This window comes from Panthera leo, chromosome C1 (genome assembly GCF_018350215.1).
Source record: "Panthera leo isolate Ple1 chromosome C1, P.leo_Ple1_pat1.1, whole genome shotgun sequence".
Lineage (NCBI taxonomy): Eukaryota > Metazoa > Chordata > Mammalia > Carnivora > Felidae > Panthera > Panthera leo.
The window spans coordinates 77,408,322-77,434,025 of record NC_056686.1 but is presented as its reverse complement, the minus strand read 5'-3'; the positions used below and the strand labels follow the sequence as shown (position 1 = coordinate 77,434,025).

At 39.6% G+C, this 25,704-nt stretch overlaps 1 long non-coding RNA gene across 1 annotated transcript in view; it reads left to right on the top strand.

Annotated features, from left to right (window-relative positions):
- Positions 1–25,206, top strand: part of LOC122227997 — a 33,912-nt gene extending 8,706 nt beyond the window's left edge. Inside the window, exon 2 of the long non-coding RNA XR_006206348.1 lies at positions 24,975–25,206. This is a non-coding gene — a long non-coding RNA (uncharacterized LOC122227997). The remainder of the gene's footprint in view (positions 1–24,974) is intronic.
- Positions 25,207–25,704: the final 498 nt, after the last annotated feature.

The window sequence follows — 25,704 nt, the reverse complement described above, 5'->3', positions numbered from 1 at the left end:
TTCCTTGTATTTGTGTCTTCTCTACCTCTGGTGCCTTCCTTTAGTTCACTAAGTGACAAAAACACGTAAATAACAGCTGATGGCATAAAGTCTAGGTTTTTCATTAATGCTGATTTTACTTAACATGGAATCTGTGTTGAAATGCTGCAAATCAATGGATTAAAGTGTGGGAAGAACTCACTGGTGAGTGATTTGAGATGCTTCACAGACAATAGCAATAAAAAACAGGGAGTCACAGCATCATGAAATTATTACATGTTTAATTCTCTTTCACCCCTTGTTAAACCCAAGAGAATAGGTCAGTTTGGTGCTGGTTTGTCTTGAATACAAGGCTCAAGAAATAGCATATAAGGGGTACCCTGGAGATTCTGATGTACACATCCATAAATAACATTTAGAAAACACTGGCATAGATCAATCCAGTTTGTGTGTGTGTATGACCAGGTATCCCATGAGTAAAAATTTTAGCATACACCCGTAATATTTAATGTAATAAGTGATATAGTCAGAGTAATGCATTTGTATGTATTTGTTGCTTTTTAAATTAATGTTTTAGATAATTTTTTGCTTTTTGCTTTTTTTTAGTTTATTTTATTTTTGACAGAGACAGAGTGTGAGCATGAGCGGGGGAGGGGCAGAGAGAGAGGGAGACACAGAATCCGAAGCAGGCTTCAGGCTCCAAGCGGTCAGCACAGAGCCCGACACGGGGCTCGAACTCACAAACTGCGAGATCATGACCTGGGCCGAAGTCGGATGCCTAATCGACTGAGCCACCCAGGCGCCCCTGCTTTTTCCTTTTTTTATTGAAGTCTATTTTACATACAAATTACATTAGTTTCAGGTGTACAGCATCGTGATTTGACACCTCTATGTGTTATGTGGTGCTTACCACAAGTTTAGCTACCATCTGTCACTATACAATATTATCATAGTAGCATTGACTGTAATCCCTATGCTGTCTCTTTCACCCCTATGACTTATTCATCCCATAACTGGAAGCCTGTACCTCCCACTCTCCTTCACCCCTTTTTACTCACCCCCCCCACCTCCCTGCCCTCTGGCCATCCTGAGTTCTCTATATTTATGGATCTGTTGCTCCTTTATTTGTTTGATTTGTTATTCAGATTCCACATGTAAGTGAAATGATGTGGTATTGTCTTTCTCAGTCTGACTTATTTCACTTAGCATAATACCCTCTAGGCCATCTGTGTTGTTGCAAATGGCTAGCTCTCATTCTTTTTTTTTGTCGGAGTAATATTTCAGTGTGTGTGTATGTGTGTTTGTGTGTGTGTGTCACATCTTCCTGATCCATTCATTTATCAGTGGGCACTTGGGCTGCTTCCATATCTTGGCTATTGTAAACAATGCTGCAGTAAACAGAGGGATGCATATATCTTTTTAAATTAGTGTTTTCATTTTCTTTGGGTGAAATACCTAGTAGTGGAAGGGCACCTGGATGGCTCAGCATCTGACTCTTGATTCCAGTTAAGTTCATGATCCCAGGGTCATAGGATCGAGCCCTGCATTGGGCTCCACACTGAGCATGGAGCCTGTTGAAGATTCTTTCTCTCTCCCTCTGCTCCTCTCCCACTCATGCTCTCTCTCTCTTTAAATTAAGAATAAAAATTAAAAAAAAAAAAAACAACCCAGCATTGGAATTACTGTGTCATATGATATTTCTATTTTTAATGTTTTTAGGAACCCCCATACTGTTTTCCACACTGGCTGCACCAACATACATTCCCACTGACAGTGCACATAGTTACTTTTTTCTCAACATCCTTGTTTTAACTTGTTATTTCTTGTTTTTTTGACACTAGCAATTCTGACAGGTGTGAGGTGAAATCTCATTGTGGTTTTGATTTGCATTTCCCTGATGATTAGTGATGTTGAGCATCTTTTCATGTGTCTGTTGGCCATCTGGATGTCTTCTTTGGAAAAATGTCTATTTGGATCCTCCGCACATTTTTAATGGGATTATTTGGGGTTTTTTTGTTGAATTGCATAGAGGTTTATATTCCTATATTTTGAGTATTAATCCCTCACCACATATATCATTTGCAAATATTGTCTTCCATTTAGTAGGTTGCCTTTTTGTTTTGTCGATGATTTCCTTTGCTGTGCAAAAGTTTTTTATTTGGGTGTAGTCCCTGGAACTTATTTTTGCTTTTGTTTCCCTTTCCTGAGGAGACATATCTAGAAAAATGTTGCAAAGGCACTGTCAAAGAGATGACTGCCTTTGTTTTTTGTTTTTTTTTTTTGTTTTAATGTTTATTTATTTTTGAGAGAGAGAGAGAGTGTGAGCAGGTGAGGGGCAGAGAGAGAGGGAGACACAGAATGTGAAGCAGACTCCAGGCTCTGAGCTGTCAGCACAGAGCCTGATGCGGGGCTCAAACTCACAAACTGTGAGATCATGACCTGAGCCAAAGTTGGACACTTAACCACTAAGCCACCCAGGGGCCCCTGCCTCTGTTTTTTTGTTTTTTTTGTTTTTTTTTTTTAATGAGTTTTATGGTTTCAGTCTCAGATTTAAAGATCTAGTTCAGTTTATTTTGGTATTGCTTTTAATAACAATTCTATCTGATAAAGATATCTCACCAAGATACAAAGATTCAAATGGAAATACACTGTTGCCCGTACTTAGTAAGTCTTTTTTTTTTTTTAAAAGAGAGAGAGAGAGAGAGAGAGGATGCAAATGAGTGAGGGGCAGAGAGAGAAAGAAGCGGGGCTCACCTGAAGCAGGGCTCGGGGTCACCCAATGTGGGACTTGAACTCACGAACAGTGAGATCCTGACCTGAGCCGAAGTCAGATGCTTAATGACCGAGCCACCCAGGCACCATGTACTTAATAAGTCTTGATACTCATTTTTATAATTCATTACACAAATTTCTCAGTTTTTAAGACCTGGCTAGTAAATTTCTTTCTTTCCTGATGTTAACCATTTTTTTTGTGAACCAGGAGATTTTGCATTTTTAGTATTTTTAGCAAATAGTTTCAAAACCTGTTGAAGTTTTTAAACAAACCATAAATTACATCTCCAAGTCTTTTTACTGTCCAGGCAAGACTTTAGAGGTAACAGTTACATCATTTTGGGGAACAAAATTGCCAAACAATGGAGATAATTTTATAGATCAACTTTCAAAATATTCTTTCCATAGCATGAGTGTTTAAAAAGCAGATATTTTCTTCTTCATTCTATAACTACTTGTTATATCTAATCAAGTGCCACAGTTTTTACCTGGAAAACTCATAATATACTTCTGTTTATTAACACTGCTGTTTATTAATACTTCTGTTATAATACTGCTTCTGTTTATTATTATTTTCAGTTTGTGTCTTATTTGCAGAAACCTTTTAAAGTCAAACTGTATAATGTGTGATTTTTCTGACACCAACAACCAGTTCTCCAACAACAACAGGGTTTCTAGTAATTTAATTCAATTCTGACACTGTCAGGAGTTAGCACAAACCCAGCAGGTTAAGGGCTCAGTCCCTTACGACTGCCCATACTTTAGATGCCACTCACAAACGGGGTACCCAGGCCATCCACACTTCTGCCCGTGGGGTTCCCATGACCCCTCCTTAAGTGCATAATTTGCTAGAATGCCTCACAAAACTCAGAAAAATACTTTTCTTACATTTAGAGGTTTATTATGAAGGATACAACTCAGGAACAGCCAAATGGAAGACATGCACAGAGCAAGATAAGGGGTGGAGGTGAGGGGAGCCTGTGTGGAACTTCCATACCCTCTCCTTGGCAACCAACCTTCAGACCCTTCAGTGTGTGTTGACTGACAGGGAAGTTCCCTGTACCTTCTTGTTTAAGAGTTTTTACGGAATTCAATCTCTGGTCCCTACTTGGAGGTCGGGGATGGGGCTGCAAGTTCCAACCTTCTAATCAATGGTCTTTCTGGTGACCAGCTCACATTTTGAAGCAATCTAGGGGCCTCACGCGGAGCCACCTTGTTGGCACAAACTCGGGTGTGGTCACAAAGGGTTTGTGTTGAATAACAAAGGCACTCCCATGCTTCTATCCGGAGATTCCAAGGGCTTTAGGAGCTCTGTGCCAGCATTGGGGAACAAAATTAAATACCTATATTTTATTATGCCACATAATATCCTATGGGACTCTTAAGCAGAGCCATGAAAATTGCAACTACAGTGTGGTTAAAATGAACGATTTTATTCCTGTTAATACTCACTATTGAGTAAGGTTGCGACTATTAGCTCCCACTTACACTCCCAATATCTCGCTGTATCAGAGTTTCTAATTGCGAAGAACAGAGTCTACCTTAGCTAATTTAAGCAGGAAAAGGACCAGATATTAGGGAGCTCACAAAATTGTTGAGAAGTCTAGACTCAAAGCTAAACTTCAGGAATACTCCACACCTGCTGTGGAACTAGCCTTAAATGAAAATTGCTGCTATCAACTGCCCCACTAAACTTTACTCAAGTTGCTCCTTCTGTCTTTCACGGTGACCTCTCTGCATCAGGAACTTGACCTTACAGTCCTCGCTACCCACCCCCCCCCCAAAGTTGGATGCCTCTGCCATCAACTGTGCCATCAAGGATAGACATTCCTTTCAGAGCCCAATTAATTTCCTTTCTTACTTACTCCTGAATCAATGAATCGAAGTCTGATGGTATCACTAACTGGCTGAGCCACTGCACCTGCTGTGTGTTCAAGCGAGGCTAATGGCCTCATAATGTGGGAATTTCTACCCATGTGGAAAGGCTAATAAAAAAATGCTGGGCATCCATGAATACAACAAATGTCTACCTACATTCCTTAGTCTAGGTACCTGTGTCATTGTGTATATTAAATATTACAATAGTTTACTTTCTTTTTTTGTTTGATTAAAAAGCAGATATGGAGCAGGGGATAGAAGCCCTGTTAGCTCCACCACTGAGGAAACTCTTCAGGTGTGTGGAATGTCTCTGCTGGGGCTGTGGGTCCCTCTGGCACCTTTGAGCCCCAACTGCCACAGCAGATGGCTGCAAAGGATTGAGGCCAAAATGAACTGTCCAAATAAAGAAGATACTTGCTGGTGCTAAAAGCTCTTGTTAAGATATTGAGAGGTCATGGCAATGCAGCAGGATCTCTTACTGAATAATCTATGGGTCTAAACAAGTGAATAGAGGAGATGAAGCAGTATTAAGAAGATGTCTAAGAACTTAATAAAGTTGAAGACATTAACTATAATCCACACTAGTAATATGCAAGAAAAAGACAAATCAGAATTGCAATAAGAAAACAGGATTGTGTATGTTGCCGGAGAAACTTAACATTTACTTCAACACTTAAAATGAATGAGTACGAAGAATAGAAGTTTAGGTTGCTAATATCTAGCAAAAGAAATGACCCTTGTATAAAAAGCAGCATTCCTAGGGGTGCCTGCTGACTCAGGAGAGCATGCAACTCTTGATCTCGGGGTTATAAGTTCAAGCCCCACAGTGGGTGTAGAGATTAGTTAATATTAAAGAAAAAAAGCAGCATTCCTAGGTTGGCATATGTTATAACTACGCCAAATTATTCCTTGATAAATCCTTGAAATACCTCAACATGAAGGGCTTGCAAGCAAATCAGAATAAAATACATAATGTGACCAAAATATGGAAATGGCAGCAGTCATTTGAAAACCTGATGAGCAGCATCAGGAAAGAGATTTTCAATTGGAACAAAAAAACAAAGGGTTGAGAGACATCTCTCAAATGACTCCAGAATCTGTTTTGAGCCTCAGGAAAGATGATACATAATGACCCACAGTGGCATGAGCTTGAGAAGAGCTTCCACGTTTCTGAGCTGCTTTTACATGGTTCCAAACTGTCATCAGAGTTGGTCTACTTACTGGACTAATTGAGTAACAGAAAAGCACAATCCCAATTAAACCTTCAACTTTATTTTTCTACTATGTTGATCTCTTAATCTCTCAACAGGAGCTTTAGCACCTCACTTATTTATATAATTCTCTGACACTAGCGTTTATAAGGAGAAGGTAGCACCAAATACATAGTTAGTGGTCATGGGCCATATTCCTATTAAAACATAACTGAGAAGCAGAAATTTAAGCCATTGTTAATAGTGAACATGTAGAAAGCCTGGGTAATCACACTTCTGCCCAGCAGACTAAAATTTAGGGGTTTCCATGAAGCCCCTTGCCCCACCTCAAGTTTGATAATTCCCTAGAATGACTTAGCACAGAAAAAAACACCTTATTTATTATACTTACCAGCTCGTTATAAAGAATACAACTCAGGAAGAGCCAAACTGCAGGGTTGCATAGGGTGAGGTATTGGTGGGAGAGGTGAGTGTGTGTGCACAGACTTTCCATGCTGTCTTGAACAGGCCGCCCTCTGGGCCCATCATCGTGCTTACCAGGCTGGAAGCTCCCAGACCCCATCATCTAGGGGCTTTTATCTAGGTTTCGTCACACAGGCACAACTGATTAAATTATTGGCCATTAGTAATTGAATTCAGTCTCCTGACTCCTTTCCCCTCCCTGAAGATCAGGGAAGTGGGGCTAAAAGTTCGAACTCTCTGGTTACCCAGTGGTTTATTTGACAGCTAGCCCCCAATCCTGGAACTAGCTAGGGGCTCCCACCTTGAATCATCTTGTTACCATAGAAAAGTTACTCATCGCTCTACAGATTTCAAGGGTTTTAGGACCTCTATGCCAGGAACTGGAACAAAGAACAAATATTTAATTTTCATTATATCACAATCTCATTTTAAAATTACAAAATTTGGGGTACTTGGGTGGCTCAGTTGGTTAAGCATCTGACTTCATGTCAGGTCATGATCTCACCATTTGTGAGTCAGAGCCCCGCGTTGGGCTCTGTGCTGTTAGCTTGGAGCCTGGAACCTGCTTCGGATTCTGTCCCTCTGCACCGCAACCCCCCCCCCCCCCCGTTTCAAAAAACAAATGAATAAACAAAATTTAAAAAAATAAAAAAATAATAAAAATACAAAATTTGCCACAGTTTTGTGAATGAAAGATTCTCTTCTAAGTTTTATCCTTCCTGTTAGATGTGGAAGTTAACAAATGGCTTGTGTAATAAAAAAAATTTACATACAGTGATTTGACTGTCTACCTTCCTACTGATGCACACATTTTTATCCAAGCAAAGTCCATTTTAAAAGCAGAATAATGATGGGGCACCTGGGCGGCTCAGTTGGTTAAGCATCTGACTTTAGCTCAGGTCATGATCTCACAGCTCAGTGAGTTCGAGCCTCATTGTGGGCTCTGTGCTGACAGCTCAGAGCCTGGAGCCTGCTTCAGATTCTGTGTTTCCCTCTCTCTCTGCCCCTCCCCTGCTCACACTCTGTCTCTCTGTCTCTCCTTCAAAAAATAAGCATTAAAAATTAAAAAAAAAAAAAGGATGATGATTAACGTACCCACTTCAACTTTTCTTAAGAGAGAGTCCAAACAAAGCATCATAAATCCAGTGAAATTAAATTACCTCTGTATTTGGTTCCTGGTAAAATAAATACTTACATAAGATAAAATCCAATGAAATTAAAATACCTCTGTATTTGGTTCCTGGTAAAATAAATACATAAAATAAAATAAAATAAAATAAAATAAAATAAAATAAGAATGATGAATGAGGTTCTAGAACAGGCAAAAGGACGAAAAACAATCAGAAAAGTAGTGGCTTGGGAGGGGTGGGGGTGGGGGGGGGGGTGGGAAATGACCAGGAGGGGTATGAGGAAACCTTCTTAGGTAATGTTAATATTCTATATTTTGATAGAGTTTAGGGTGACACAGGCATATTACTTGTCAAAACTCTGAATGTTCACTTAAGATCTGAACATTTTATTGTATGTACATTTTACGTCAAAAGAAATTAAACTGAAAAATATTTGACACTAGTCAATTATACACACGTTGAAGTATGTAGGGGGAAATGTACTGATTTCTCAAATTTACTTGGAAATGCATCAGAAAATTAGATGGATTAATGGATCAACAGAGGAATGGATAGGTGATAAAACAAGTGTACAAAAATGTTAATGGTAAAATGGTAGAGAGTGACATACTGGTACTCACTTAAATTTATTTCATCTTTGCTATTTGTTTGAAAAAATTCATAATAAAGTACCGGGAAGAAATAGACACACACACAAAAGCAGAATGAATGTTTTTTATGCACAATAATCAAAAGAAGTGCTTTAATTTTAACTAATGTCTTGCCATAATTGGTACTTGCCTAACAATTGTACATAATTTGTTTAAAGTGGACAAGTATATAAGATACAATCTCAGAAGTAAAAGACAAAGCAATCGTACTTTCTAAGAAGGTAGACCTTATAAAATACATAACCAATAGGTTAAAGAACTCAAAAGATTAATTTTAGGCTTTGGGTCTATCACTAAGATATTTTCCTCTTCCCTGCTTGATTTTTAAGGCTATTTATGTGACATTTATCTGACAAAGTTGTTTTTTTTTTTTTTTTAACGTTTATTTATTTTTGAGACAGAGAGAGACTGAGCATGAATGGGGGAGGGTCACAGAGAGGGAGACACAGAATCTGAAACAGGCTCCAGGCTCCGAGCTGTCAGCACAGAGCCCGACGCGGGACTTGAACTCACGGACCAAGAGATCATGACCTGAGCCGAAGTCGGCCGCTTAACCAACTGAGCCACCCAGGCGCCCCATGACAAAGTTTTATATAACTAGCTGGGAATGAATTTCAGAGTAAACTGGGAATCTTGTGATTTAGAGAGGCATTTACTCTCTTTAGTAAAGACAGTTATTCTTTTTATTTTTTTTTAATTTTCTTTAATGTTTATTTTTGAGAGAGAGAGAGAGACAGAACATGAGTGGGGAAGAGGCAGAGGGAGAGGGAGACACAGAATTTGAAGCAGGCTCCAGGGTCTGAGCTGTCAGCACAGAGTCCCACGTGAGGCTCGAACTCAGGAGCTGTGAGATCATGACCTGAGCCGAAGTTGGATGCTTACTGGACTTAAGAGATACTGTATTTGTTTGCAAATACAAAGTACCACGGGCTGGATGATGGGAAACAACAGAAATATATTCTCCCATAATTCTGGAGGGTTGAAGTCTGAGATCCTGATGTTGGCAGGGACATGCTGCAGGGGAGAATCTATCCATGCCTTTCTCTTAGCTTCTGGTTTGCCAACAATCCTTGGCATTCCTTATCTTGTGGACAGTTCATCTTACATCTCAATTATGTCTGCAAACACCTTATTTCCAAATAAGATGACATTTACAGATATGGGGATAGGGAGGTTAGGACTTGCATATACTTTTTTGGGAATACAATTTAATCCACAACAAATACCAACAATAATAAGTAAAATTATTATTATATTATTTTCATGGATCAAGTCTTGGGCTTCTGCTCATTGCACCCCATTTTTAAAACCCATTAGAAAGGAGCTGAAATGTCCGTGGATTTAAATTTCTGCTTAAAAAAATTTTTTTTACAAGATTGCAAACTTTATGTAAAAAAAATTTTTTTAAAGATTACCAAATTCAGGAGTAGGCTTTTACTTGACACAAATTGGAAAAACTTTTTCTTGCTTTGTGCTGATTATAGATATAGGGGAGGAAAAATAATTTTCTCTGTACCTTCCTGGGTTCCTAGTTGAGACCCTTGTAATGAAAGATTAACAAAAACAGAAGTTTATTAGCGTATATGCCTCATGTATTTATGAAAGATACCCAGGGAAAAATGAGTAACTCTGAAGTGGCTTAGAGTTTAGACTTAAATTTCATCTTAACAAGAAAAGAGGAGGGGGAAACATAGGCCCATTAGGGAAGAATAACTGATTTTTAGAAGAGGTGAATGAGCCCTTGGAAGAACAGATCTGAGGTATGACAGCTTGTGACAAAGGTTGTTAGGGTTTGGTGTTGGCTTCTCATCTCCTGTGACAAGGGTCAATCCTCCCTGGTTGATGAAACTCCTGGGGAGGGGATTTGTGACAAGTGAATTCCTGTTAGAGGATCTGTCTTTAGGCACATATTAGTTCAGAGAAAACTTTTCCCTGAATTTGCTGTTTCCAAGTACATACAATCAAAATAATCAGTGTACCAAAGGGGTATATTTTAGGGTGGTATATTTTGCTACCCTTCATAGGATAAAGGGGGTAAACCTGAAAGAAAAGTGAAAAATAAGTTTGAATATAGTATACCGACTTATAATAAATGTATATTAAAATTAGCACAAGTGAAAATAATCACATTAACAGATTAAAGAAGGAAAACAACACGATCTTATCAATAGATGCAAAAAAAAAAAGCATTTGATATAATTCAATTTCCATTCATATATCAACTCTTAGTAAATAAGGAATAGAAGGTGTTATAGGCTGAATTGTGTAACCCCCTTACCCTGCAAAATTTGTATGTTGATGTCCTAACCCTCAGTACCTCATAATGTGACTGTATTTAGATAGAGCCTTAAAAGAGGTGATTAAGTTAAAATGAATCTGGGGTGCCTGGGTGGCTCAGTCAGTTAAGCGTCCAATTTCAGCTCTGGTCATGATCTCACAGTCCGCGAGTTCGAGCCCTGCGTCGGGCTCTGTCCTAATAGCCTGGAGCCTGCTTTGGATACTGTGTCTCCCTCTCTCTGCCCCTCCCCTGCTCATGCTCTGTCTCTCTCTGTCTCAAAAATAAATAAAAACGTTAAACAACATTTTTTAAGAAGTTAAAATGAGTCTGAAGAGAGCATATTGATGCAAACACTTTCAGAAAGTTTGGCGTTCTTTTCTTTCTTTCTTTTTTTTTTTTTTTTTTTTTGTATTTTTTTTAATGTTTGTTTATTTTTGAGAGAGAGAGTGAGAGCATGAGCAGGGAAGGGCCAGAGAGAGAGGGAGACACAGAACTGGAAGCAGGCTCCCGGCTCTGAGCTGTCAGCACAGAGCCTGACGTGGGGCTCAAACCACAAATCATGAGATCATGACCTGAGCCGAAGTCAGACACAACCGACTGAGCCACCCGGGCGCCCCATATTTTCTAAAATTGAAATTTCACATACTCTACAACCCAGCAATTGCACTCTTAGATATATCCCCAAAAGAAACTCCAGCCCATCTACATCAAGAAACATGTAGAGAATGTTCCTAACAGTACAGTTAACAATAGCAGACACCAGGGAATAACTCATCTGCTGACAGGAGTGTGAATGAATAAACTGGCATATATACATACTGGCATATCATACAACAGATTCAGTGAAAAAATATATGTCCCAAAAGCTTATGACATGGTACTCTTTGAAGAAAAGAATAAACAACTAAAAAGTACTTTTAGGAAATATTTATCATCTATCTGTTAAAACAAACCTATTAAAAAGAAAAGTAAGGAGGGGGCGCCTGGGTGGCCCAGTTGGTTAAGTGTCCGACTCTTGATTTCGGCTCAGGTCCTGATCTCACGGTTCAAGAAATCGAGCCCCTGTCAGCTCCGTGTTGGGGATGGAGACTACTTAAGATTCTCTCTCTCCCTCTCCCTCTGCCCCACCCCTGTGCACGCTGTCTCTCTCTCTCTCTCTCTCTCTCTCTCTCTCTCTCAAAAAGAAAGAAGGGGATGCCTGGGTGGCTCAGTCAGTTGAGCGTCTGACTTCAGCTCAGGTTATGATCTCACAGTTCGTGGGTTCAGGCACCATGCTGGGCTCTGTGCTGACAGCTCAGAGCCTGGAGCCTGCTTCAGATTCTGTGTCTCCCTCTCTCTCTGCCCCTCTTCCGGTCATACTCTGTCTCTCCCTGTCTCAAAAATAAACATTAAAAAAAAAATTAAAAAAGAAAGAGCGAGAAAAGAAAGGCAATTATGGAGACAAGATTGAGGAGCAGGATTCCCCCTGGAGGGTGAGGTAGGGGATAGGAAGAAAGGTGTGCACAGATAGACAAAGTTAAGTGGTAGGTTTTATGTTGGGGCTGGGTTCATGGATGTTTATTTGCCTTGTTAAAACTAACTAGTTAGTTTATTATTTAATAAAGGATGATCCAATGATGAGAGTATGTCATGAAACAAGGATTATTCTCAATCCAATTCTATGCACCTGACAGTCTTTAAATAAGCAAAAATAGCAAAAATTTAGCTTGTCATCCAAGGCTCTTCAGGTTTTCACCTACTTTTCCAGTTTTATTTCCCATTCATTCATTCATTTAATGTTGCCAAGGACCAGGGAGCAGCCCATAGACAAAGAGAAAGGTCCTCCATTTATAGAATATACCTTCCACAACTAGTACATTAAACATTTAGTGCTCTGTCAAAGTCCTTACTCTCTTCTTTATGTTTAAGATATTTGCCATACACATTCTCTCCTCACCATCAGACTCAGAGCAAGACCTAATGTGACCCAATGTCCCTTTCATTTTTTGCATCTCTTGTAGTGACTAACACTGTCTGCTTGGCATGAGTTCAACATTGTTTAATGAATGAAGATAATGGAAGAGTGGAGAAGTGAAAAGAAAAGAGAGAGGAAAGTGCACCCAAGTTAGCCTTGATTCTTGTCCTTCTCTGGGACGAATAAGATTTGGCTCTCAGCTCACTTTCCTCCTATAAAAAAAAAGAAATTTTTTTTATATTAGAGAGAGCGTGCGTGCATGAATGGGGGAGGGGCAGAGAGATGGGGAGACATAATCCAAAGCAGTCTCCGGGCTCTGAGCTGTCAGCAGAGAGCCCAATGTGGGGCTTGAACTCATGCACCCTGAGATCATGACCTGAGCCAAAGTCGGTCGGTCAACAGACTGAGCCACCCAGGCACCCGAAATATCTGTTTTTTAAAGTTTATTTATTTTGAGAGAGAGAGCAGTGCACAAGTGGGGTGGGGGCAGAAGGAGAGGGAAAGAGAGAATCCCAAGCAAGCTCCACACTGTCTGCATGGAGCCGGCCGAGAGACTCGATCTCATTAACCATAAGATCGTGACCTGAGCTAAAATTGAGTCAGACGCTTAACTGACTGAGCCCCCCAGGCACCCTTATAAGTGTTAAATATCTTATGTAACTGATTGAATACTGTACTAAAAGTGAAAGCCCGGATAGTTGTATGGGTACAGTGTAGTTGTAGGTGTATTGGCTTTGTACCCTTGTGATTGTGTGGCTGAGTGGGAGCTTCGGCTCCCTGCCCAGCATCACGAGAGAGCATTGTACTGCATATTGATAGCCTGGGAAAAGATCACAATTCAAAATTCAAAGTGTGCTTTCTACTGGATGCATATCACCTTTACACCATTGAAAAACTGTAAATCAAACCATTGTAAGTAGAGTATCATCTCTCTATTGCGAAATGATCACCACAATAAGTCTAGTTAACAACCGTTACCATACATAGACACAGATTTTTTTTTTCTTGTGATGAGTTTCTTCCAGTTCTAAAATTTTGTGAGTCTCTAATTCCAGGCACAGCTTCTTGACTTTTTTGGGTTCTGTCCTAGACCCAGGCCACCTCTCCTAGACCCTGCCCCCACCGTGTTCCCTGCCTCAGTTCCTGCAGCTCACAAAGCCCTTTCTCCCATGAACTGTGGCCTTGGCACCAGCTCCCCTTCAGCATTTATACATTGCTTTGTGTTGTCTTTTATGTGCATGCCTTTTATCTCCTTAGATGTCTTCTGAGTGCTTTTAAGGTTAGGGTCCTGTCTTGTGTGATCCAAACTGAACTTGCCAGGTCACCTACCTGTAGTGGACATTCAGTAAATATTTACTTTCTGCGTTGAAGAGTGTCTTCAGCATTTATGCACAATTGTTACCAAAGTTTGGGGTTTTTTTTGTTTTTTTTTTTTGAGGCAATCATGAGTAAAAATAACTCTGGCTTTCCTGACTTCACTTATTTCAGTGTAAAGATGTTATGCATTCTTCTTGTATCACCCTCCCTGTGAGTTCCCTTAAAAGAGCTGCTTGTATAAACGTTTTGAGAAATTTATGTTCTTACGGGAACCGTTTCTCCCCAAGCATTCCATTAAACTTGTCTGTCAGGTTATTTGGTATTTTATTTTGTTTGTCAGAGGGTTACTCAGAATGATTAGGTCATTCCACTACTCATAACCCTCCAATGCCTTCCTATTGGACTCAGGGATGCCAATGCCAAATGTGACTTTCTAACCATGGCCTCTACCAACCTGGCATCCCTACCACCCCCTTATTCTCTGCTCCACTGGCCTTGCTGTTCTTCAGTCATGTCAAACTTACACCATTTTCAGGATTTTGTACCTTCTGTTCCCTCGGAGTCAAATACTCTTGCCTCCCAAATTTTAGCATTTTTCTCCTTCACTTCCTTTAGGTTTCCTTTTTTTTTTTTATGTTTATTTTATTTATTTTGAGAGTGTGAGCACGAGCAGGGGAGGAGCAGAGAGAGAGAGAGAGAGAGAGAGAGAGAGAGAGAGGGAGAATCCCAAGCAGGCTCCATGCTGTCAGCGCAGAGCCTGAAGCCAGACTCGATCCCGTGAACCATGAGATCATGACCAGAGTCAAAATCAAGAGTTGAACACTTAATCGACTGAGCCACCCAGGTGCCCCCACTCACTTTAGGTTTCCTGAAGAAAACCTGAGAGGCTTTTCCTGATAATGGTATCTGAAGTGGAACGTGTACTGCCTTGCCAGTCACTCTCTATTCCCCCTATTCTGTTTCTTCTCAGACAACTTGTTATCAACTAACATATTTTATATTTATCCGCTGATTGCCTCTGCCACTATGATGTAAGCTCACTTAAAAGCAGGAACTTTGTTTCATTGCCTGCTGTAGCCCTGGCACAAGGCAGCACCTGATAACTACTCTCATGTTAAATGATTATATGCTGGGGTAAAAAAAACCCAGATCTGACATGGAAAAAAATGTGGTGTTAGGCAGGTTATAAATTTTAGTTCAAATAGATTACTGTTTTGTAATTATGTTTCTGATGATTATTTTTTCTGCTCCATCGGTGATACAACATAGAGTCAGAAAAAGTTGATGGGAGATTTGATAAGTTGAGTGGATTGGGTCAAAGTTTCTAAAAATATTAACAAGGTTTATATCTTTAATTTGATCTTAATACCAGGAGCAAAATTAAAAATAACTTCATGTGGCCACTAGGTGGCAGGATATGCGTATATACTTTGCAAATGGAGGTTTTTTTTTTTTTTTTTTTTTTTTTTTTTTTTTTTTTTTTTTTCCCCCCCTCAGGTTCACCTTTTGGGAGCAGTAATATTAATTAATTATTTGAGGAATACTTTATAGTAGGCAAAATACTTTCACAAACAATATCTCATGATGCCCCTGTGAAGTAGGCACGACAGATATTTTTCTGTTTAGTATTTATTTATTTATTTTTAATTTTTAATATTTATTTTTGAGAGAGAGAGAGAGAGGGAGAGGGTGAGCAGGGGTGGGGCAGAGAGAGGGAGACACAGAATCCGAAGCAGGCTTCAGGCTCTGAGCTGTCAGCACAGAGCCGGATGTGGAGCTCAAACTCACAAACTGAGATCATGACGTGAGCCGGTCAGACGCTTAACCGACTGAGCTGCTCAGGTGCCGCTCTGTTTATTTTTAATCTGTTTTCTTTTTCAAGCAGGGAAACTGAGGCTCGAGTTTAAGGGATTTATCCAAGTAAAGAAGCTAAAACTGGAGCTAGAACTAGAACCCATGTCCTGGGCCTTGTAGTCCAGGCCTCTTTCCACAGTTTCACTCAAATTGAGGGAAATGACCTTCCTGGAAATTGGCTAGTCAGTCTAAATTTCCCATGGTGAAAGAGTCTGAAAATATAAATCCATTTTAGCTTTTAAAAAGGAAACAAACCAGGGGCTCAGCTGGTGGAGCATGTGACTCTTTGTCTCGGGGTTGTGAGCACAAGCCCCGTGTGGGGTGTAGAGATTACTTAAAAATAAAATCTTAAAAAAAAAAAAAAGTAAACAAACCATAAATGCTTTCCAACCTCCCCTTTTGGCTTGGGATTGATCCTGAAATGCATCTTTTTGCATCTTCCCAAACTTCAAAGTATGTTCAGGGGGAAAAATAGTTTGAGTTATGAAGCTTACACACTATGTCTGCAGACAGAGTCAGTGGGTAGCAGGGTGCCTAGTCACATGACTTCTTGTGCCTGACTCTTGGAAGTTTCTGTCTCTTAAATGGCTGAGTGCTTTCGGGTGTGTTTTCTGTGAAGAGCTGGCGTGTGCGATTCACATTAGTATTAATGAGAACCGCACATGCACTGAGCCCTGGATGGATCTGGAAGACCACTCGAGTGGAAAAGCAGAAGCTATCACTTCAATTCATCCAATGATTGTTCTTAAGTTTTCTAAGTTGCTAAGTTTTCTGTCGGTATATTTTTAGCTTACATTTTTATTGGCAGAAACGTGATTTGACAATGTTCATTAATTGTACCTTGCTGCAGTGTGGTGTGGCATATTACAGACAATTTAGGCTAGGAGGCTCAAGTCTTGGGTGTGATCCTTGTTTACCTGCTCACTTGGTTGTGAGACCTTCAGCAAGTGATTCAGCCCCCCTGAACTTCACTGAACTTTCACTTGTGTGAAAAATAATATAATAATACCTGCCTCACAGAGTTGGTACGGAGGTGAAATAAGATGATTATGGAAAGGTTTATAAACTAAAATCCCTGTAGGGGCGCTTGGCTGGATCAGTCAGCGGAGCATGCAATTCTTGATCTCAAGGTTTTAAGTTCGAGCCTTGTGTTGGGTGTAGAGATTACTTAAAAATAATAAGATCTTTGGGGCCGCCTGGCTCAGTCAGTTAAGTATCTGACTCTTGATTTCGGCTCAGGTCATGGTCTCACAGTTCCTGAGATTGAGCCCCGTGTCAGGCTGTGTGCTGACAGCATGGAGCCTGCTTGGGATTCTCTTCCCCTCTCTTTGCCCATCCCCTACTTGAATGCACTCTCTCTCTCTCAAAAATAAATAAAGAAACATTTAAAAATAAATAAATAAAATCTTAAATTATAAAATCTCTGTATGTAAGGTGACTGTTATTATCACAGAGTCATGGGAAAGCTTGTTTTTTTTTTAAGTTGGAGGTCCTGGGCTTTGTCATTACCTGCTGTTGACCTTGGGTTACTTTATTTAAATCGCCAAGCCTTCATTTTCTTGCTGGAAAAAAAAAAAATGAAGTAACCAGCAACTCATTTAGTGAGGGCTTTCTCAGTTCCTGGCACTCTTCTGAGTTCCTTATATAATAACTAAATCTCTATAGCCACTTCTGAAGCAAATTTGTTAAATAAATTGATTGATTATTAAAATTTTGTCATTTTAGGGCTAAAGGAGGCTTTACATAGTATGGTCTAACCCCTTATTTTACACATAAAGAAAATAAACTGAGAGGTGAGGTAAAGTGCCCCGGGTCACATGGCTACTTGTGGACAGAACTGAGACTAGAAAATAGTCCCAGCTGGTTTCTGGGGCATTGCATTGTCTCAGTTCCTATAATGTCGATTCAAAGAAGCATAAAACAGAGAGTTACTCTTATACCTTTTAGTCCAGTTGGAGGCAAAGGTGAGAATCACTTAGAACAGTTTGTGCCACAAAGTAGCCAGAAGAAAACAGAGGTGGGAGAGAATAACATAGGTGGAGGTGATGTCAAGAGGGCTTCCTGGAGGAGGAGAGATTTCAAATGGTCTAGAAAAACAACCAAGATGCAGTAAGCAGAAGGAGGGAGTAGACATTCCTGAAGGAGAAAATGGCATGAATCAAAGTGGGAAGATAAGACAGAATCTGTAGAAGCTGGGGCTTCCCACTGAGAGTGGCCCATGAGCAGCATAAGTGGTAGGTGGTGACTAGAGGCCAGGGACCTGGAATGCCAGGCAAGTTTTGTTCTTAGTTCTATAAGCAACGGGAACCATTAATTAATCAGCTCAATCATTTGTTTAACAAATTACGTATTGGGCGTCCACCACGTATTTAGCCAATCACTGGATATATAGTGCTGAATAGGAAGGGCTTGGTTCCTACCTCTGAGGGGTGCAGTGCCAAGAGATGGCGACTAAACTGGTAAATGAATTCCAAGTGGAGAAATGCTAAGGGGTCATGGATAGGGTGCTGTGTTAGAGGGTAGCCGAGAGCACCTTACGCAGGGCAGCCAGAGGCAGCCCCTCTGGCCAGTTAGAAGGAGGCCCACATGGCTGGGCCTGTTCGCAGGAGAGACTGGTGGATGGCTGGGTATGGGAGCAGGCACTGGATAATGCCACATTTTGTACTAAGTGCAAAGGGAGTTCTAAGTGCTTTGGAAGTTTCTAAGCATGTGAGTGATATGGTCTGATTTATATATTTAAAAAGCTGCTCTATAGGGAATGAACTCTGGAGGAGGGGGCCAAGAGTAGAAGAAGCCAGAGACCAGTGCTGCTAGGCAGCCATTGCAGAAATTCTCAAGAGACACAAAGTACCTTTAGTGGGGGTCATGGCAATAAAGCAGTGGAGCATAGCATCTTCATAGCAATGAGGAGAGATGGCTGAGAGATAAAAATTGAAGATGCATTCTCCAGGACTTATGGATGAATTGGCTGTGAGGGGTAATGGAGAATGTATTGGATTGAGTGGTGGCCCCCCAAAAGATATATGGCCCCCCTCAGATTCCTCCCATCTCTGCCATAGCCTGGAAACTCACTGTCAGACTTCCTTCCCTCTCCCCCTGGTGTACTGCTGATGGAATCTAAGCTGGCAGACTCTTTTCCAGAATGAGAAGAAAAGTGGAAGAAACCCCAGTGACACAGCAGATGGCTTTACTCTATGATGAGAGAAAATCTATTGCATGGAATTTGCAGCATTTTAAGGGATGAAGTTTCTACTTTCTCCAAGGTGATGGTTACATTTACTGGCCAGTTGATATTACCTTCTCTTGTCTCCGCTGCTCCCGTCCTCAGTTTAGCAGCAGGCCCCCTGTGATTCTCCTACAGCAGAAACACTACGAGAGAGCCCCACACCTAGCCCCACTGTCCCAGACCCTCCTGCGAGCTCTGCTGCCAGAGTGAGGATTTCAGCATGCAAGCACACTTCTCACCCTTCAGTGTCCTTGGAGAAAAAACCATAAAGCTTTCCTTGATCTAACAACTGCCTGTGTTTCTGAGTTCATCTCCTCTTCCATCCCTATCAGCTTTGCATGTGAGATGCGGTTGCACTGACATTTCTCCAGCTCCCCGGGCACCCTCCTCACTGCTCCCTGAGTCTGGAATACTTTCTTTTCCCCCATATTCTCACTTTTTAGGGAAGCTAATAATACACCCACTTTATTAGGGAAGCTATCCTGACATCTCTCTCTTCCCACTACATCAAATCCCCTATTTTCAGCCTTATGGCGCTGTATACTGTTTCTGCCTAGTCCTTATGATAGTTGTGTGTAGATACGTTTAGGGTGTCTGTGTGTGTGTGTGTAGTGTACATATATGAATATAGTGTACATATAGTTACTTATCAGTGTCCACTTATGAACATCAGTTCCCACACCCAACAGAAGAAGACACATTCTACATTCTTTCAGGCCCCAGGAGAAATGGTGTTGCTTTTGTGATATGCCTGTCAGCATACAGAGCCAACCCTCACCCGACACTCACACCTTAATCATATGCATGGTTATTTGGCAGTGTGTTTGGCTTCCCTAGAAGAATAAAGATGATAAACAAACTCAGTTACTTCAAATAAAAAGGAGAACACGGGGCAAAACTTGATAGAATTACCAAAAAACATTAATCTAGGAGAAGAGTCAGTAACATGTCTCAAACATAGTTCTTTTGAATATTAAGTCTCCAAATAAATGACTCTAGTCTTCAGAGTGATGAAAATATGGTGTACATCTGTACATTTGTTTTCTCATGGCTTGTGTTTAATTATCCACAAAGAAAAATAATTCACAAAATATTTCATGTTCTTCTCTTTTAACTACCAAAATAGGAACTTCTGAGGCTGACAGAATTGGTTGCGATCCCTTTGAAAGTTTTATTAATGTAGACAGAGTATGTTTTTAATCTTTTGTATTTTGATGACGAAAATGTATTTTCTATGATTCGTTCATGCTTGCTTCTACCATATTTTAAGTAAACAAGGAGTCAGCAGTTTTGCTTTGTAAAACATATTGGGCTTTTTTTTAATGCAGAGCTAAGATGATTAATGAACAAACTAAATATTAAATCAGACGACTCTACTTTGTCTAGGACGGAAAGGAAGTCTTCAGATTCTTTGAGAGATTAGTATCTACATTCATTTAATATAAACATCAGAGACATTCCACTGTGAGCATATTTCTTTCCTCTAAAAAATAATGCTGTATGGATGCTGTGTTTTCTGGGTATTTGTAGATGTAGAAATATAAATAAATGAAAGTGCTTACTTTTTGGTTTCAATTGATATTTTGGGTGGGCAGTTGAAATTTAAAGCAACAAGTGTTTTTAGTAGAGTACGAAACATATTAGTACTCTTAAACTAGTACTATTAGTTTTAAATATATAAGTGTGCATGAGAAAATATTGAATACTGCAGCTAATCTTTTGTCATAATTGTCGTTGTTATTCATATTTTTCAAAGCTTCATTCCAGTTTCACAGATCTCATTGTTTGGGGTGTGTTCGAAGTGTTTGGAGCATAAACAGCTGGCTGCTTATCAGTAGATGCCTGAACAGAAAAACAAGATGTCTTCTCTTTGAGATGAATCTGTAAAAAGAGTTTATCTCAAACAAAATAGAATTTTGGGGTTAACAGTCTCAAAATTGACTTATAGTTTTACTGCAATGCCCAAACAAGAAGGTGCTTTAGCAAAAATAGAGGTCAAAACATTTTATTGAAATAAGGTAATCTCTTTTTTTTTAATAAAAAAGTTTATTTTTTAATTAGTGATTTTGACCTTGTAGAGTTAAAGCCTCAGATCCTCATTTTTTTTCTTGTTATTGTTAAAATTGCACTATAATCTATACGAAACAAACAAAAAAACCCTAGTACTTGACTGGATCCTGCTTGTGTTACCAGATTTTACAGAGACGTGAACCCTCTTGCCTAACATATCTATCATTTAAGGGTTGAAAAGAATGCTTAGTAATGGGAAGTTGCCCAACAACTTGTAAACATCAGGTGATCTGAGATAGGAGCCCTGACTGCATATCATAAAGAACCGTTTTCCATCATCCTTTTGTTCACTAATTGAGCAAGTATTATAGGGCTTCCCACATACCAAGCACAGTTCAACATGTTGAGGACACAGAAGTGAGCTAAAGAGATGGTTTTGGGTAGCTTTTATGTTGGTAGGTGGAAGTGAAATGCTTAACATTTAACCACATCTTAATCTAAGTATAAATAACATGCTATCAAAATGCTCTTGAGATCATTATAGATTGAGTCCAAGAACACCTATAGAATAAATATATCATGATATATTATTTTTCTTGATTTTAAAAAAGTATGAAAGTTCATCACATTAGCTCATAGTTTACTATATACAAGTGATTGCTTTCTCTATGATTAAATCTATATACATCTCCATAGAAAATTCTGCTTTTCTCTGTAGGAGAGCCAAAAAGTTTAAGATTACTCAGCTAGCTAGTGGCAGAGCTGGTAACAGATTTTGCTGTTTTATTTGCTATCCCTTGATCTAATTAGTCACTTTATCTTCAATTTAGAACCTTGCCAGAGCGATCTGTTCTGGATTGGAGAGTGAGAACTGACATTTATAAAGTATTTGCTATGAGCCAGTACTTGACATATATGGAGAGGCAGGTCTTATCAGACATAATTCACAAAAGAGAAGACTTTTCTGAACAGATAAATAAACAATAAGTAACAAGACTGAAGTTTGGACATAGTTCCTCAGCTTTCCTCTGTGCCAGGCTACAGCGGAGTGAAAACCATACATCTCTTTACATTTAGATTGCCTTTTGAATCCAAAGTAGGGATAATAATCAACTTTTAAATTCATGTCTGACAACAAGTTCTAATGATAATTGACATGTAATAGCACTTATTGTGCTGGGTACTTTACATGGAGTGTGTCATTTCATCTTCACGGCAATAATTACTAACCCCCAATTATGGCTGAGGAAACTGAGCTTCAGAGAGATTCAGTGGCCTGTGGTCACAGAATTAGCAGAGCCAGGACTCAAACTTGACATTGTTGTTGGGCTAGAGCCCAGACTTCTAACCTATTTTTTCAATGAATGTCACCAAAAGGAAGTGGTGAGGGGGAGGGGCAAATGAGGGAACACTGCTTAATCTAGGACAACATCCCACATGATCAGAGAACCTCTTCCCTAGTAGCCAGGTCCCTAGTAGGATGCACACCAAAGTGGGCTGTCCCTCTCTTTCCCCTTGGATTCACTGATCTAACTCAAGGGGACCTAAAGGAAGGAAACTTTGGGGTACCGGTAGCTCTGTTGGTTGAGCGTCTGACTCTTGCTTTGGGCTCAGGTCGTGATCCATCCCAAGGTCACAGCATCGAGCCCCAAGTGGGCTCTGCACTGCGCATGGAGCCTGCTTGGGATTCTCTCTCTCCCTCTGCCCCTCTCCTGCTTGTGCTCTCTCTCTCTCTTAAAAAAATAATATCCCTTAAAGAAAGAAAGAAACAAAAAAGAAAGGAAACTTCAGCTGGAGACTTGCTGACTTGCTGTTGTAAGTTGGGGCAGATGGGGTGAGGGTCTGCAGTGGGTTTACCTGGAAGGTAACAGAAAGCAGTAGTTCTCTGCTTGAGCCATGAGCATTTCCTGAAGGCGCCAGTGAAAGAACAGAATGGTTTCCTCATACTCATTCAGCAAAATAGGGGTTGGCAGCATAAATGCTGGCTAAAAATGCGTGTTGGGAACAGTATCTTCCCTTTTTTTGGAACTTTTTGGGGCTTTTAGTCATTCACTTAAGGAATGCTATCTGAACACCTAGGCATAAGTGGCTGTATGCTAGACAAAGTGGCGGACCCGAAGGCATACTTTAAGGGACATGTGTAAGTGAAAAGAAGGAGCTACAACAGAGTGAATCTTAATCCAAATCTAAATGGATTGAAAAATCTGAATCAAAAATGAAAGAGTTTACAATGAAATTAGAATGTTAAGGAAAGAAACGCCATAATTCAAACACAGATCTAACATGGAATTATACAGAGTAGAATAAATATCTGTCTTAATTGTATTGAGTGAATAAGCTGTCCAGTCTACCTTTCACATTTGGTTGTATAGACATCATGACTAAAGGCTGGTGGTGTTACACTATACCCTATTTAGGTAAATTGAAATGGTACAGATAAGGTACCAAAACTGTCAGGATAGAAGTTAGGAAATAGTTTTTTTGTAAGTTTTTATTTATTTTTGAGAGAGAGCACAAGCAGGGGAGGGGCAGAGAGAGAAAGACACATAGAATCCGAAGCAGGCTCCAGTCTCTGATCTCTCAGCACAGAGTCCAGTGCGGGGCTCAAACTCACGAGCCATGAGATCATGACCTGAGCCAAAGTCAGATGTTTAACCGACTAAGCCACCCAGGTATTCCTAACTTAGTAAGTATTTTGAGAATAGTTGAGGAAAAATTAGATTTTCATAAAGTGATACTAGTAACTTACCATGTATGATAGGGTGTACACTGTCCATTGACCTTCAAAAGGGCTCTGGAGATAAACCAAAAAAAAAAAAAAAAAAAAAAAAGAAAAGAAAAGAAAAGTCTTGATGTTCAGCTTACGAGTTGCAAAAGCTTCCTCATTGCAATATTTCATTTCTGGGATGCCAGTTTATTACATATTAATTAGTAAGTTGATGTTTGGATGTGATACCTTCCATATGGGATTTTTAATGTAATATGTTGGTGATTTAGGGAGACACTGTGCACTAGATTGATAATAAGGCATCAAATTTTGGGTGTGTCACTCTTGGGAGGGTGTCTTCAGATGGCTCATCTCATTCTTTTTCATGTTTCCATTGCAAAGGGTGGCTGTTTTTTCAAACCTCTTCCCCATATTCTCTGACTATTCCCTATTTGGATTGTATCAGAGAGTTTATATATATATAGCATGGATTTCTTTTTGATTTTTAGAAAAGTTGTATTATGGGGCTTATGTAAATATTTTCCTTTTTTCCTCCCTGATCATAAACTTGCCCTCACTCCTGGATTTGGAATGTAACCAAGCTGAAAGATGAGATCATGTTTGTAGAGCAGAGTGAGGTCTCAGCAAGAATCTTCTAATTTGAAAGGCATCAGTATTTTATGAACTTGCTTACTGAAATGCTGGGGAATGAAATCAGGAGTTTAAAAGTTATTTTCATCAATGGGGCTAAACGAAGAAAATAGAGTTTTCCTTTTTGCACTTTGCATTCACAGTAACTTATTTTCCCTTGCAAAAAGAATTGTACTGTTTCACTTAGAAAAATGGACTCAACAGTCATCTGCTAATGCAAGTAATGCTAATGTCTTCTTTTTGTTTTATTTTTGGTATTATGTAAATCGGTTATAGAATGGTAACTCTTTTGTTCTTATTTTGAAGTTCGCAAAATTTTAGACTTATTTATTAATATCCCAATGTCCTTTTTTTATATGGAGGCATATTTCCTTTGTTTCTTTTTCATTAATTGTATGTGATTATTATTTATTAATAGTATTATTTGCTTTTGCAATATGGAAAAATAATTTCCTTTTTTTCCATGTAATCACACACATACTATACTGCTTAGGATACAGAACACATGAGGATAACAAGTTCTTTTTTTTTTTTTTTTTTTTTTTTGCAGATGTTTACCACATGTGGAGCTTAGCATGAAGCTAAGTCATGAGTCAAGCATGTCCCATCCCAATGCCCTTTGAAACATTTTTATGTGGTTCCATGAAATAGTGTATATTTTAATAGATGCCGTGATGGCCTTGCTCAGGTCCTTGTTTTCAGACAATCCAATTCAGACTATCTGCTGTGGGTATCTCTTGCTTTACCATCCTCCTTTGTCAGGAATCAGATCTTGATTTTCTTTTGGGAATCTCCTCTCCCCAGGCCATGTGGTCCCAGTCAGATGACCGCAGTGCCCCACCTACTCTGAACTAATAAGAATCTTCTCTAAGATTTGTTTCTCTCCGATCTATAGCTGCCAGGAGAGAGAGGAGCTCCTTTTACTCTGTGCTGTCAAGCTGAAAGAACCACATAAGCCTGCAGCTTATGGTCCTAACCCCAGGCTTCATGGAAGAAGCTCTCTGCAGAATGATGCCAACACACGGAGGGAGCCAGAGCTCTGGCAACATTTACCACCATCTGAAGCTAAACCAACCCTTCAACTTTCCAGTTGCTGGAGCCAATACATTCCCTTTTTCTTAAGCTAATTTGAGTGTCATTTCTATCACTTTCAACCAAAAGAGCTTTGAATATTGCTTTCCATCTAGAGGTGAGAATGATCAACTCAGTACAAGCAAAAGTAACTCGTCAACAGTTGTGAGTAATAGAAAATCTTATCAAAATTTCTTTTGGAAAAGTATTAAGTTTTTGTTGGTTTGGAATACTAAATTTAGAAAGCTCAAATAACTAACATTTTCCTGTACCCTAGAGACAAGTGTTAAGTAAACTGACCCTAAGGATTATTCAAATATGTAATTCTAAGTTATGTCAGAGTGTCATTACAGATTCAGCTTAATCACCTATATCTTCAGCCTTAATAGGATTATTCTATAGGAATTGATGCCAAGAGAAATGATCGGAAGGCTCTGTGCTAATAACAGTTACAATGTATTGGCACATTCTATGTGCCAGGAAGTGTGCAAAGCCTGTCATTGTTTTACATTTAATTCTCACAGAAATTCTAAAAGGTAGATGTTATTATTTCC